This window comes from Lissotriton vulgaris, chromosome 8, assembly GCF_964263255.1.
Source record: "Lissotriton vulgaris chromosome 8, aLisVul1.2, whole genome shotgun sequence".
NCBI classification, from domain to species: domain Eukaryota; kingdom Metazoa; phylum Chordata; class Amphibia; order Caudata; family Salamandridae; genus Lissotriton; species Lissotriton vulgaris.
Genome location: NC_141696.1, coordinates 247,069,498 through 247,082,986, shown reverse-complemented (window position 1 = coordinate 247,082,986; position 13,489 = coordinate 247,069,498).

Here is a 13,489-nt window from a genome sequence, read left to right as displayed (position 1 = left end):
TCGCTAAGTCTGGTGTCGGCAGTTTCAACCTGAATGTATTCATTCGTGTCCACTGTCTCCAGATGACTCATCAAGATCTTGCGGGCTATACTGATTTTTGCTGCACTGTCTAGCATTGTCTGTGCCCACTCCCCATTTTTCTACTGTGTCCTCAGTATTCTCGGCATGGTTGATTACTCTTATACTGGCTACCTTCTTTTTTGGAAATTGAGATTTTTTACTCTGAGCAGGTTCCTTGTCTTTGGACTTAGTGTGCTCTCCTGGGTCTGACCGTCCTCTTCTTTCCGATTTCTGCGAAAAAGATCGAGAGGGACGTGTATCAATACTTTGATATCTATCAGGTTTTTTCAAACTATCCCTATTTTTAAGGTTATATCTTTTCTCAGAGGGCTCCCTCTGGGGAGACTGGTGTTCTCGAGTCGGAGTTCTTTCCCTCCGTCGAGGAGACCTTCCTCTGGACTGGAAAACTTTTTCCTTGGGAGTGGATTGTTTATTTCCATCCCAGCTCTTTTTAGGAGTGTTTGAATTATTTTTAATAGATAATTTTTCAGGATTTTCGAGCAGTTGGGGCTTTACTGGTTTCCCACCCAAGCTGTCTCTACCTAATTCTTCATAGCATTTCTCTATGATTCTGGCAAGCTCAATTGGCTGATCTGTTATATCTGTTTCCTTCAACTTCTGGCGGATCGCCACAGATGCTGCTTCTCCCATTATATTGGCTAATAATATAGCCGAGACCTGCTTGAAGTCTTTCAGTAATTTCATACCAAGAGTTAAAGCAGGTTCGGGACCGTATTCATTTTGAATCTGTCTTAGTACATCTGGTATTACCGCCATAGATGGAACACCATGTGTTTTTGTGTAAATGGAAGCAAAGACTGTACCCCAAGTGTCACAGTCCTCCACGTGTGGTGCGATTCCCATAGGAAGGCAGATGGTCAAGATTCTGTGTTTCTCGATAGGGGTGGTATCCGGAAATACTGCCTCTATTTGAGTGATTTTCTGTGCTAACCAGAAAGGAATTTGTTCCCGTTTTACGGGTGTTTTACCAAGACATGTTTGTATGTTCTGTGGTGTAATTTTATTAGTATTCCCCTGATGAGGGGTCAGCTGTGGTACATTAACAGCTGGTTGGACTGTTGCAGTCCGCATTACATATTGGACTAATTGCCTATGTATTTTAATTAATGTTTTTAGGTGTACTAACAGCTCTTTTGACATTTTTGCAATGTCCGAATGTGGTGTGTAGCTGGCTAGAACCGGCCACGTTGCTCCTGCTCTACCTAGTGGACCGAGCCTGGTAATATGATCATTATGTTTTAGGGCGCCTTTAAACCAAAGTAAATGTTCTTGGTATTTTAATGGGATTTCAGTCTCCTCGAAAGGAGCGTACTCTTCTGGTGGAACTCCTACCACATAGTAGTGGAACTCGTGTGTTGCAGCGTTTGCCGCTGGAAATTTTATCCATGAATAAAATACCTCTGTCTGCCGATATTCGTGTGCCTCTATCACGAAGACGACTGTGCCACCTTGTGTGGTCAGTCCATTTTCTATAAGTTTTAACGTTATAGATTTTCTTAAATGTGCCGGGATGATTATCGCACCCGGTTCAGTACTCCCGTCGGGACCCTGCTGAGTCGCATCTGCTGCGGCATCAGTTCCGTTTTCTCCTGGCATTGTATAAATGCAAGGTTTGCAGAGCAGGTATCCAAGGAGACAAAGATTAGGTGCACAATATTTTGGAACACTGTATCCTTCAACGTTGAATAAACCAGAGCTTTACATAGGAATCTATTCCTACTAAGGTCGGGCGGATTTTAACCTTTCACCCACTCCAGACGTCTATTGGAGTATTTACGGGAGAAAGGGGTCTGTGTAAAAATGCACGACTGAGTTACTCTAACGTCTTGCGTTAGTTTATCGCCTTACCAAACGTTGGGCGCCATGTAGTGTAGTTCCTATTTTCCAAATAGGCCCTGCGCATTGGAATAACATAAACAGTAGTATCGACGTAGAAGTAAGGATCTTCCAGGCCTCTACTGACTATGCTAAACTTAATTGGGTTTGTTACCAACTAGCTCAGAGGTCACTGGAAACTTTCTTCTCTGAATAGGAAGTGATCAGCTTCCCTGGTACAGACAAGAAGGGATTCAGTTTTCCAACAACCGTGCAACATGACAACTTTGCTCCTCAGATAAGAGTCAATCTCTAGGGTCGTGTGAAACAATAGACAGTTATTTTACTCAGTCAGTTGTTGTGCAGATTACTTTCACAATATGTAGAGAATAGAGAGACGGGCGTTGTCAATAAAGGGTAACATTTATTGAACAGTCTTTCTTCTCGTACAAGAGAAATGAATTTCCACAATAGCAAGACTTGTTATTATAAAAAGTACGTAGAGTAAGATGAGTATTACGAAATAATACTGTAAAAGCATTGATATGGTTTCTTAGCCATACAATGGTTTAAAATGAATAAAACATATATACATTCATATATACATTAGGCTAAAATACTCAACTGGTGCTTCTAACTACGCCTACCCCAGTGTACCTGACCTAAGCCTAATACTTGGGAGGGGAGTAAGTAAGTAGCTTTAAGTTAAGTTGGTTTTGCCAAGGTTTGCTTCAAGAATTCTCTTGAAGGGTTTAGTCAACACCATACCTCTGGAATAGAATGATGGAGGTCTGGTATCTCCTTCAGGGAACTCGATATCCCAGTCACTCGCAAGAGTGGACTGGAAACGCCAGAGATGGATTTCTCAGCAAGAGAAAAGACAGCGTCTCTCTCAGTGCGTCGAGGAGGAGGAGGAGGGGCAGCGTCTGCGGGCAGCTTGCATCTGCTGGGCTCTTGCAGGGGGACGGCTGTTCAGCTCCTAAGTTCACCACACCATCGTTCGCTCGTTAGCAGCGATAGCAGTAGCGATAGCAGCTATGGTATCATCAGCATAACAGCAGCTTCAGCTTCAGTGAAACAGCAGCAGCATCATCGAAAACAGCAGCGTTTGCTTAAGGCAACGTTGGTAATATTCATACCTGAAAGGTGCCTTGTTTGACGTAAGTTTTTGGACATAAGACGTCAATAAAGATGTCACTAGGAAGTGATCGTCTATCAGTGCTCATTAGAGTTCTATTACTAATCAAAACATAGCAAGCGGGGCTTTCCCAGGTTGCTGAGTTTTTATTTTGTTGAAGAACTCGGAGTGTTAATCTAGGAATCTTAGATAGTAACTTCTGCTATGCCATTGCACTAATTGGCTGCAAAGGAAGTGGCAGAGGAAGCGATTCTGAAATGTGGCTCTGTTCGTGTGAGGCCAGAGACGAGTTTCTGAATATTGCATTTGATCGGTTATGCCAATATAGGGAATAAATGGATTTATAGCCGTATAGGGGCATAAGGTCACAGTATCGATCAGGGTCCTAAATTAGAACGCAACATGACATGAAAGGAAGTGCCATCAATTGGCTATTAATCCTCTTCGTTGGAGCAGCTTAGTAAGAAGACTCTTTCTTGGTGTGGAGATCAGTCAAACAATACAATCATAAATAAGAACTCCGCACATATGCGTCACGCATCTGTGCCATTTTTGCCCCAAGGTGCGCCGCATTGTAAATGCGGCGCACCATGGGTGGCGGAGCTGCGCCGCACAATAACTGGCGCATCCCTGGGGAAGCGCCAGGTATTGTAATTCTGCCCCTAAGTTCGTCCCAATTGTTGGAAACATTTGGCTAAAGACTCTCCAAACTTATATCCTACCTCAAATGTTGACAACTTGTTTCCAGATCAGTTCATTATTATGTTTGTAGGTATGTGTTATATATAGTGCGAACTCAGCTGAAAGGCAGCGGAGAGCTATACATGGTCAAAGCCAAAGATACAGTGAACATGTCCAGAGAATGGTAACTGGTTTGTGGACTATTACTGCATCATTATATAGTATTCTTTAAAGAGGTGAGTGGTCAGCTGTTTTGTAATTGTAGCAGAATTGGTGCTGTAAGGATGAATATGGAGCTATCGTTCCAGATTCTTGATGCGTAGATGGAGAAGACCTTTTACCTTGTGTTTTTTTATTTTTTGCTCTTCTTCATTTTTCATCTGTAGGTGTGATTGCTGAGGGTGTTTGGAGCACTACATGAGATGTCAGCTTCTCATCTATGTACGCAGGGGTGCCAGTTATGATAGCTTTGTAGATGATGCAGCTGGTTATGAAGGTGGTGCAGGGTCGCAAGGGGAGTCTGCGGAGTTCTATTAGGGTGGGGTGATTTGGTCATATATCTTCAGGAGTGCTGCAGGTGAGCTGCAGCATGTAGGATGTCCGTAAGGGGATGGCAGTGTAGAATAAAATTCCCAAATAATTGATCTGATATCCAGTGCAAGATATGGTAAGTGGCACAGAAAATTCTCCAGCAAGAGAGCTCTGAAAGCAAAATGAACATTTGAAAATAACTTGACTCTATGAAAGGCATCACTCAAGTCACTGTAAAATTAAGAATGGGGATCTATCAAATAAACATGAGATGACATTTTTTTTTATGCAATCATGACAGAGGGTATTGTGCTGAAAACTAACCACAAGGTAATAGCGAAAACCAACAATAGCATAGGGCAGAATAGAGGGAGCGTAGGTCATAAAGAGCCACGTTTTTAAGGATTTTGTAAAAATATTATGATTGACCAACAATTTGATGTGGCAGGGCATAGGGTTCCAATATTTGGCAGCGCCAAAACAAAAAGATCTATCACCCTACCACCTGCATGCAACCACCACATTCTTATTGTCTGTGGTTCAAAAGTTCTGCTTGGGAATGTACCACTGAAATGTAGTCCTAATGAGGACTAGAACAGTATTATGTAAAGCTTTTTGGGGTAAACGTAAAGTCTTGAATAGAATTTCTTTCCTTACTGATAACCTGTGAAGTTTGATTAAATGTTGAGATACCAATTGAAATGTAAGAATATTTAGAATAAGAAGTGCAGCCTCATTTTGGACCATCTGAAGTGTATTGAGAGATTATTGATTAATATTAAAAAAAAGAGCATTGCAATACTAAAAGCGTGATGAAATCATCAAGAGAACCACAGATTTATGTAAAAAAATTGAAATAAAAGGAACATTTTCTTTAGCATCCTGATTATCTTAAAACAGGATGTAGTGACTTGATTGAGCTGAGAAGAAAAGGTCAGGATCTCATAAAACTCCACTCCTAAATTTCTTACAGTGTTAACTGGAAGGGCACCAAACTCACTTGGCAAAACATGCAGCAGTGCAGATGGAAGGCCATTTGCCAAAGAGAAGCACTTCTGTTTTTTTCTCCACTAAAGGGTAAGATAACTGTATTTAATCCAAAGATGAGTTCCCGTATACAATTGTGGAAGTTAGTTGCATATTTGTGCACGGTCTCAGAGACGATAACAATTATTTGTTTGTCTCCTCTAGTAGTTCGACAACACCTTAAGCAATGCTAACACGTGTTTCGTCCATTTAGATTACAACTGGACTACATCAGGGCTCATAGCAATTGATATTTTCCATCAACCTTGTATCAATTACTATTAAATCAAATATTCCAAACTCATTGTATCTCCAAAGTCTAGTTTTTAGTCCGTGATTATTCACAACACCAAGAAGACGCTAGACCGACGGGAGTACTCTACCGTACAATCCGGAAAAGGGAGCATAATCCTAACCTTGAGTCCTGAATAATCACAGACTAAAAAACTAGACTTTGGAGATACACTGAGTTTGGAATATTTTTAACTGTGTACAGATAACAATTATAACTGGATAGGAATGTGAGGTTATGTCTGAATAAAAAGACATTGGACATTAACAACTGTATTTAACATCTGTGTTTATCCTATTGAGTGCTTGGAGCTTATCAAAGAAGTTGTATAAGGAGAAGACTTGGATCTTCTTCTGTTAGGTCGGAGATTGGGTGGCTCTCCCTCCTCCTGAAGCACCTAGATTTTGTAAAATATACGGACAACTATTGACCTAACTGGAGTATGCGCCATCGCCAAGCCACTCTGTCTTTATTATTGTGAATTATTTGTGTGTCATCTGCTTATAACTTGACAGCCATACCAAAGGATATTATCAATTTGGTAAGAGGGATAAATAAACATTGATAGGAGTTGGACTTGAGGTTGAGCCTTGTGAAACTCCACAAGGCAAAGAAAAAGGGTTGGACACAAAATTATTAATGGTAACAGTCTGAGATCTGTCTGTCAAAAAAAGTTGTTCAACAACTCAAGAGTTTTGTCTTGGATCCCTAAATGGGCTAGGTGAGTCACAAGCACAGAGTGGCAACCATGTCAAATGCCACCAATAGTTCTAAAAAAAATAAGGGTGGCAGAGCCCCGCCACTTCTCTTATCTACGATCCTACTAATGTCGCTTTTGGTGGTAACGAAGGACAATTCTGTGCTATGGTCACTTCTAAAACCTGACTGTGATAAGTCAAGAAGATCCTTGTGCTCCAAGAAGGTCGGAAGTTCGTGGTTGAGCACCTTTTCAAATATTTTTGCCGGCATGGATAATAAAAATATAGGATGATAATTATTTAGCTCTTTAGGACTGGCTCAAGGTTTATTTATAAGAGGAGTTACCTAACCTTTTTACAATCCATGGGAAAAACTCCTACATCAATTATTGTATTGTATATTGCAGTTAGATGATTTGTAACACTACTAGGTATCATATGAAAGATTCTAGGGGGAAAAGGATCAGATGGAGCTCTCGATTTAGTAGTGAGAATAAGATATTGCACGTTCTGTTCTAAAGGATGGGAATATTTCTTGAAGTCTCATTCTGTATATGCACTCTCTTCAAACATATATTGCGGACCGTCTCTTTATTCTTGTCAGCAGAAGGAAACTCTTGGTATATAATAAAAAACAACTGACGTCTATTATATTTGTCTTCATCATTTGGAAGATTATAAAGCACAGGTCAGACCTAGGTAAAGGGCAATGGAGTGCTGCACACAGCATTATTATTTAGGATTGCTCCAGACAATAATTAGCTCTATGGGATATTTCATCCCAAACCTACATTGCTAAATGTAAAACTACCAGAATACAATGATATGAAGGCAAAAAGGGTTTAATTGTAGGTGCCCAAAGCAATGACTCCAACTGCAGCCTTTAAAAGTTATTATACTATTTATAAGTACACACTTAGGGGGTACAGAGAGCATTTCCTTTTGTAAATTGACATGATGCAGCTTTGAGATATATCTTCTTTCAAAACCATACAATGACTTTTCCCAGTTGCTCAGCCTACCTGGAAAGCACATGCCCAAATGAAATTAAATGATGCTGCAAGCCTAGATCACTAAGCGGCCAATTTCCTTACACCTTGCCGTGCTGGACTATGGGAAGGGAGGTATTAGGGTTTGTGCACAGCAAAGAGCATGTCCCCTATCATTGTACTAGTGGTCTCTGTAATAGCTCTCTTTAAACATACTACCGAAAGCCTTTCTTGTTATCTCAGCCCCTCCCTAAGACTTCTGTGTATGTTGCTCAATGTATTCACAAGTTTGGACATTGCTGTCTTGTTTGCACATTGGACCTTGCTTTTGCCAAGGCTTATTTAGAAAACATTGGACCTTGCTTTTACCAAGGCTTATTTAGAACACTCCTCCCTAGGCCATGTGTTACTTCAACTCATTAGCATAATAACTGAAGCTCTGCACACCTGCTTGTGAGAACCACACCCAGTTCTTTGAACCACACCCAGCTCTTCGAACCACACCCTGCCCTGTCTATAAAAGGCAGCCCCTGGGCCTCACTCAGTGCTTGTGCTCGTCTACCTCCCACTTACCTGAGAACATATCCTTCGGCGCTGGCACTCCTGCTCTCTCCAGACCTTCATTGACTTTGTGCTCTCCTTACTAGATGACCTGAGATTTAGGGCAGATAAGAAAACCCCTTGTGCCCTGGTGCTGCTTGACCTCTCCGCAGCATTTGACACGGTCAATCATGATCAACTATTGTCGCGGTTGAGGGATCTTGGTATTCAGGGCACTGCCCACACCTGGCTGACATCATTTCTTGATGACCGTTCCCAGAGAGTGCAATTAGCTAACCTGCTCTTCAATCCAGTGGGTCTTACATGTGGAGTCCCCCTGGGCTCAGCTCTCTCACCCCTCCTGTTTAACGTCAACCTGCAGCCCCTGATTTCTGCATTAAATCAGATGGACTGCCGGATTTATAACTACGCCGATGATACCCAGATCATCATTCAAATTGACAATTCACCGACAGCACATCAGAGACTGCTAAATATTTTAAAATTCACAGTCAACTGGATGACGGCCAACTCGTTAAAAATAAATCCGGACAAAACTGAGGTGCTGGCGATTACTACAGCATCCAGTCCCTGGAATGATCTTCTTTGGCCTACTGAACTAGGGCCTCCCCCGGAACCAGTGGTGGCCGTGAAAAGTCTCGGCATGCACTTAGATGTTAAACTTACTATGTCTACTCAGGTTTCGGTGGTTGTCAGCACCTGCGTGGGCTTACTGAGACAATTGCGTAAACTATCCCCTCTACTGACCTTGGACACACTCAGACGGGCGGTGTCAGGTTTAATCCTGGAGCGGCTGGATTATGGAAATTCTTTGTATGCTGGCCTCTCTCAACAACTGTTGGCTAGACTACAAACAGTTATGAATGACGCAGCCAGATTAATTTTCAACAAACCTAGAAGGACGCATTCCACTCCACTCCTTCGCGAGCTTCATTGGCTCCCAATTAAGCAGCGGGTTAAGTTCAAGGGCCTCTGCATCACGCATAAAGCCCTGTACGGGCAAGCTCCAAGATACATCAGGGAGTGCTTAGGTCCAAATGCTCCCAGTAGGATTCTGCGATCAGCAGATGCCGCATTCTTGGCTTGCCCTCGCTTTAAATTATCCTCACTAGGAGGGCGAGCTTTTTCCACTGCAATTCCTATAGCCTGGAACAACTTACCAGCGGACCTGCACAAAAAAAAGAGTTTACTACCCTTCAGGAAAAAGCTGAAAACTGTTCTTTCAGGAGGCATGGGGTATGTCTTAATGGCCCTTCCTACTTGAATCGTGTACACCCTCTGATAAGCGCTTAGAGACCCGTGGGTGATAAGGCGCTCTATAAATTTCAATACAAATACAAACAGGCGCGGCTTCTGGCTCTTCCTTCTTCTGGTTTCCGGCTACTTCTTGCCTCAGCCCCTCTTCTGTCCACTGCAATCGACCTGCAAAAGAGAAAGAGGTCAAGGTTAGACTGATCAGTATCCCTTTTCAGCAACAAGTAAGTGCAAAAAACTTTTATTACATGAAATAACTTTTTTTCGGCGATTTCTGGATTCATGTAAAAAACCCTTTGTTACAAGAATACTTTTTGGAACTTTGTGAAATAAACATTGTTTTACATGGAACTTTTTTAAGAATCGAACAGAGGAAACCATTGACAGCAAGTCAAACAGTAAATCAAGGACTTGCACAAATTACCTGCTGTATTTTGATGTAAAAGTACAGTATTTGTTTTATAAAAAGTCTGGAAATGTGTGAAAAGTGAGTTTGCTATTAAGAATTTAGGCTTTAGTTATATTAAGGTGAATGTTAGACGTTGGTAATTCTGATAATGATATTCCTTTGATTTTACAGAAGTTTTACAGTAATAGAAAGCCCATCCCAGAACAGTAACACATTCCAAACCTGGAAGCTTGAGACCATGATCCAAGAGGTACTTTCAGAAGAGAATTTCTAATAAGATTAAGGTTTAGTCAGGAACACATTTAGGGATAGGTTGCACTGATCTGTTCTTTGTTTTTGTTTCATTAGGCACCAGTTTCTACAGAAGTCAGAGAGGGCCGCAGATTTTAGCAGCTCTTCTACAGTGGAAACGCAAGAACGGCGTTGTCTCTCTTTTTTTATTTTATCCACTTCCCCCCTTCCCTTGAGCTTCTGGTTCTTAGTGCACTGTTTTAAAACTAGTGTGCTGGAGAGTCGCGCGAGCGCGGCGACAAGATGGCCGCCGCCACCGGAGCTCCGTAACTACATCAGCCTAATGAGCTGAATAACAACGATTTTTTCCACAAGGTTTGCTCACTTTTGATAGCGCTTGACTCCTATGCCGGCCCCCTACCTTAGCTGTGAATTTTGACCGTTTTCAACGCGCGGGGGTCCCTCTGTCTGCTTCCTGGCTCCTCTCCCCAGCCTCTGCTCCAGCTCTGCCGATTACCTCAGCCCAGGGGGCGGTGCATTTCTGAAGAAAGGGCCTGGCTTGGGCCTAGCCACTCCCACGGCTCTCCTTAACTCTTGCACTGCCTTTTCCTCAAGTGCTTTTGGAGCTTTTAATACCCTTTTCTCTGATATTTATTAAATTTTGAGGTGGATTTGGTTTTTCTACATTTGCCTGACGCAAAAAGTAATTTTTTCTCCTCAAGATGGATAACAAAAATTCTGCTAACAATAAAAGGAAGCAGCAGGTGTCTCCTCCCCCAAATAAATCGAAGGTTGTTGAAACTTCTGAATCTTCACTTACTCTGATACTAGAAGAAATAAAAGCACTGCGCATGAATACTGATGCTATTGCAAACAAAGTGAAAAATGTTCGCAAAGATATGGCGTCCATGTCCATGAAAGTATCTGACAATACTATTAAAATTCAGGACAATAAAACCAAGCTCGATGCATTTACACCTTTGATGGCTCAGATAGTACCAATGCATACCCAATTATTGGAATTGGAGAACCGTAATAGACAATATAATCTCTGCATTTTCAATTTGCCGGAGGAAGTTGAAGGCTCCGACTGTCGCTTGTACTTGGAATCCTTGCTGCATGGTCTTCTAAATATCAAATTTCCAGGAAAATTTGAGGTGGACAAAGCACATAGAATTCCCTCACACAGGAATCCACGCCATACAAAACCCAGGCAGGTGATTTTCAAGGTCTTGCGTCACCATCACTTGGTTCTCATAAGGAAAGCTGCCAGAGACATTCCTTCGCTTCTGGTAAATGGCTCCAAAATATTTATCCATCAAGACTTTGCTAAGGAAACGGTTGCTATTCACAAGGAATTTTCCTCTCTGCGTCCACATCTGAAAAGCCTTGGTTTTAAGTATGGTCTATTTGATCCGTCTACAATGCGAGTTTGGAAAGACACATTCTCAAAATCTTTTCATCGTCCTGCAGACTTACGACTCTTTCTGCACCCTCAAGCTTCGTCTTCAATGGAGACTCAAGCGCCTATTACCTGAACGCATTTAATTTGAGCATTCCTGGCTATTCTTCTTTCTTCATGGGCTCCAACGGTCTCTGGCCATGCTTGTGGAACGGGTGTGCGTCTCTGTGTCCTTATTTATGTGCCCTGTTTGTAGCTTTTTCTTCCTTTTCTGTTTCTTCCTTTTGTGTCTTTCCCTGCCTTTTCTAGCTTTCTACATAGAGTTGCTTTTCTTCCATGGCTGTTCTCACTCTTCTCTTTCTTTAACTCCTCTTTTCATCTTCATTTTACTTCTTCATGGCTGCTATACATGATGTTAAAATTGTTTCTCTTAATGTTAAAGGTCTGCGACATCCAGTTAAACAAACAAAAAATTCAGACTACTTGGGTGCTTCTAAAGCTGATATATGTTTTCTTCAAGAAACTCATGTTGATGACAACATTTTACAATATATGAACAAAAAGTGGGTGGACACTATTGTTTCGTCACCTGCCCTTGGTAAGAAAAATGGGGTTGCGATTTTCTTTGCAAAGAGATTACACTGTCAGATTATTAATAAATTCACAGATACAGAAGGTAGATTTATGGTTGTTAAAGTTAAAATTCATGACTCCACCTTCTTTTTGCTTAATATCTATGGCCCCACAGCTGATGATCCTTCGTTTTGGTCTAACTTAGCTACAGAAGTTCTAAAGTTGGGACAAGTTCCTTTGATTGTTGGAGGGGATTTTAATGTGATCATTGATCCATTACTTGATAGACTTTCTACTACCAAGTTTAGACCCCCCAAAGTTTTTCATGCTTTTAAATCTTTTCTTAGTACTACTAAACTGGCTGATGTATGGAGATTACACTTTCCCACTGAAAAATGTTTTTCTTTTGTCTCTAATCCCCATAATTCTCATTCAAGGATTGATTATTTTTTGATTTCACCTTCCCTACTTCAGTCAGCTACTAATCCTGTTATAGGCACTATAGACATTTCAGACCATGCTTTAATTTCATTTGTCTTAAATATGTCTTCTACTTTTACTAAACAAAATAGGTGGCGTATGAACTCCAACATTGTCCTTACTGATAAGCATAAACCTAAACTATTGCAGGCTATACAAGACTACTTTTTGTTCAACCCAGAAGATTTCACATCAATTGTCACCAGATGGGATGCATTTAAGGCCTACATTAGAGGTACCACTATTTCTATTATGGCTCATGAGAACAAACAATTTAACGCTAACATTAAACATTTGGAAAAACAAATTGCTAAATTTGAGCGTTTGTTTATCTCTTCTAATGACCCCCAGTACAAACTAACACTTCAAAAACTCCGCTATGAATTTAATGCCATTCTTAGTCGCAGAGCTGGAGTTCAACTTTCAAAGTCCAATGCTAAATTTCGTTTTAATACCAATAGATCAGAAAAACTCCTTGCTAATTACTTACGAATTAAAAGAGATAAGACTCAGATTACCTCAATACGAGGATCTCAAGGCAAAGTGGCTATTTCTCATAACAATATTGTGCAAGAATTTTTACATTTTTATTCTACCCTTTATAGTAAACCTGACACCTGCCCTGAATCTTTAATTGATTCTTTTTTAAATAAGTGCAATTTACCCCATATCTCCTTATCAGATAGAACAGGTCTAGACTCACCAATTACATCTGAAGAAATTTTACTGGCCATTAAGTCACTTCCCAAGAATAAATCCCCAGGTCCGGATGGTATCCCAGCAGAATTTTAAAAAGAATTTCAATCCCATCTCCTCCCTTATTTGAATACCCTTTTCTCTCATTTTGGTTCCTCTGGTACTATCTCGGGCTCTTTTACGGAAGCTTTAATTATTGTTCTGCCTAAACCTGATAAAGATCCTACCTTAGTCTCATTTCCCTAATAAACCAGGACTGTAAGCTCTATGCGAAAATCCTAGCTACTAGACTAGCTCCGGTACTCCATTCCATTATTCACCCAGATCAATCTGGTTTCATGAAAAATAGATATTCTGCTAATAATACTAGAACTCTACTACATATTATTGAACAAAGTTCTCAACTTACTTCTCCTGCGGGAGTGATGGCATTAGATGCAGAAAAAGCATTTGATAAGATTCACTGGCAATTTTTATTTAAAACTTTATTGTCCTTTGATTTTAGTGCCCCTTTTATTCGTATGATTTCTGCTCTATATTTTGCCCCTACTGCTCGTTTGTTCATTAATGGTCAAATTTCTAGCCAATTTCCGCTCTTTAGAGGAACTAGGCAAGGTTGTCCTCTTTCTCCA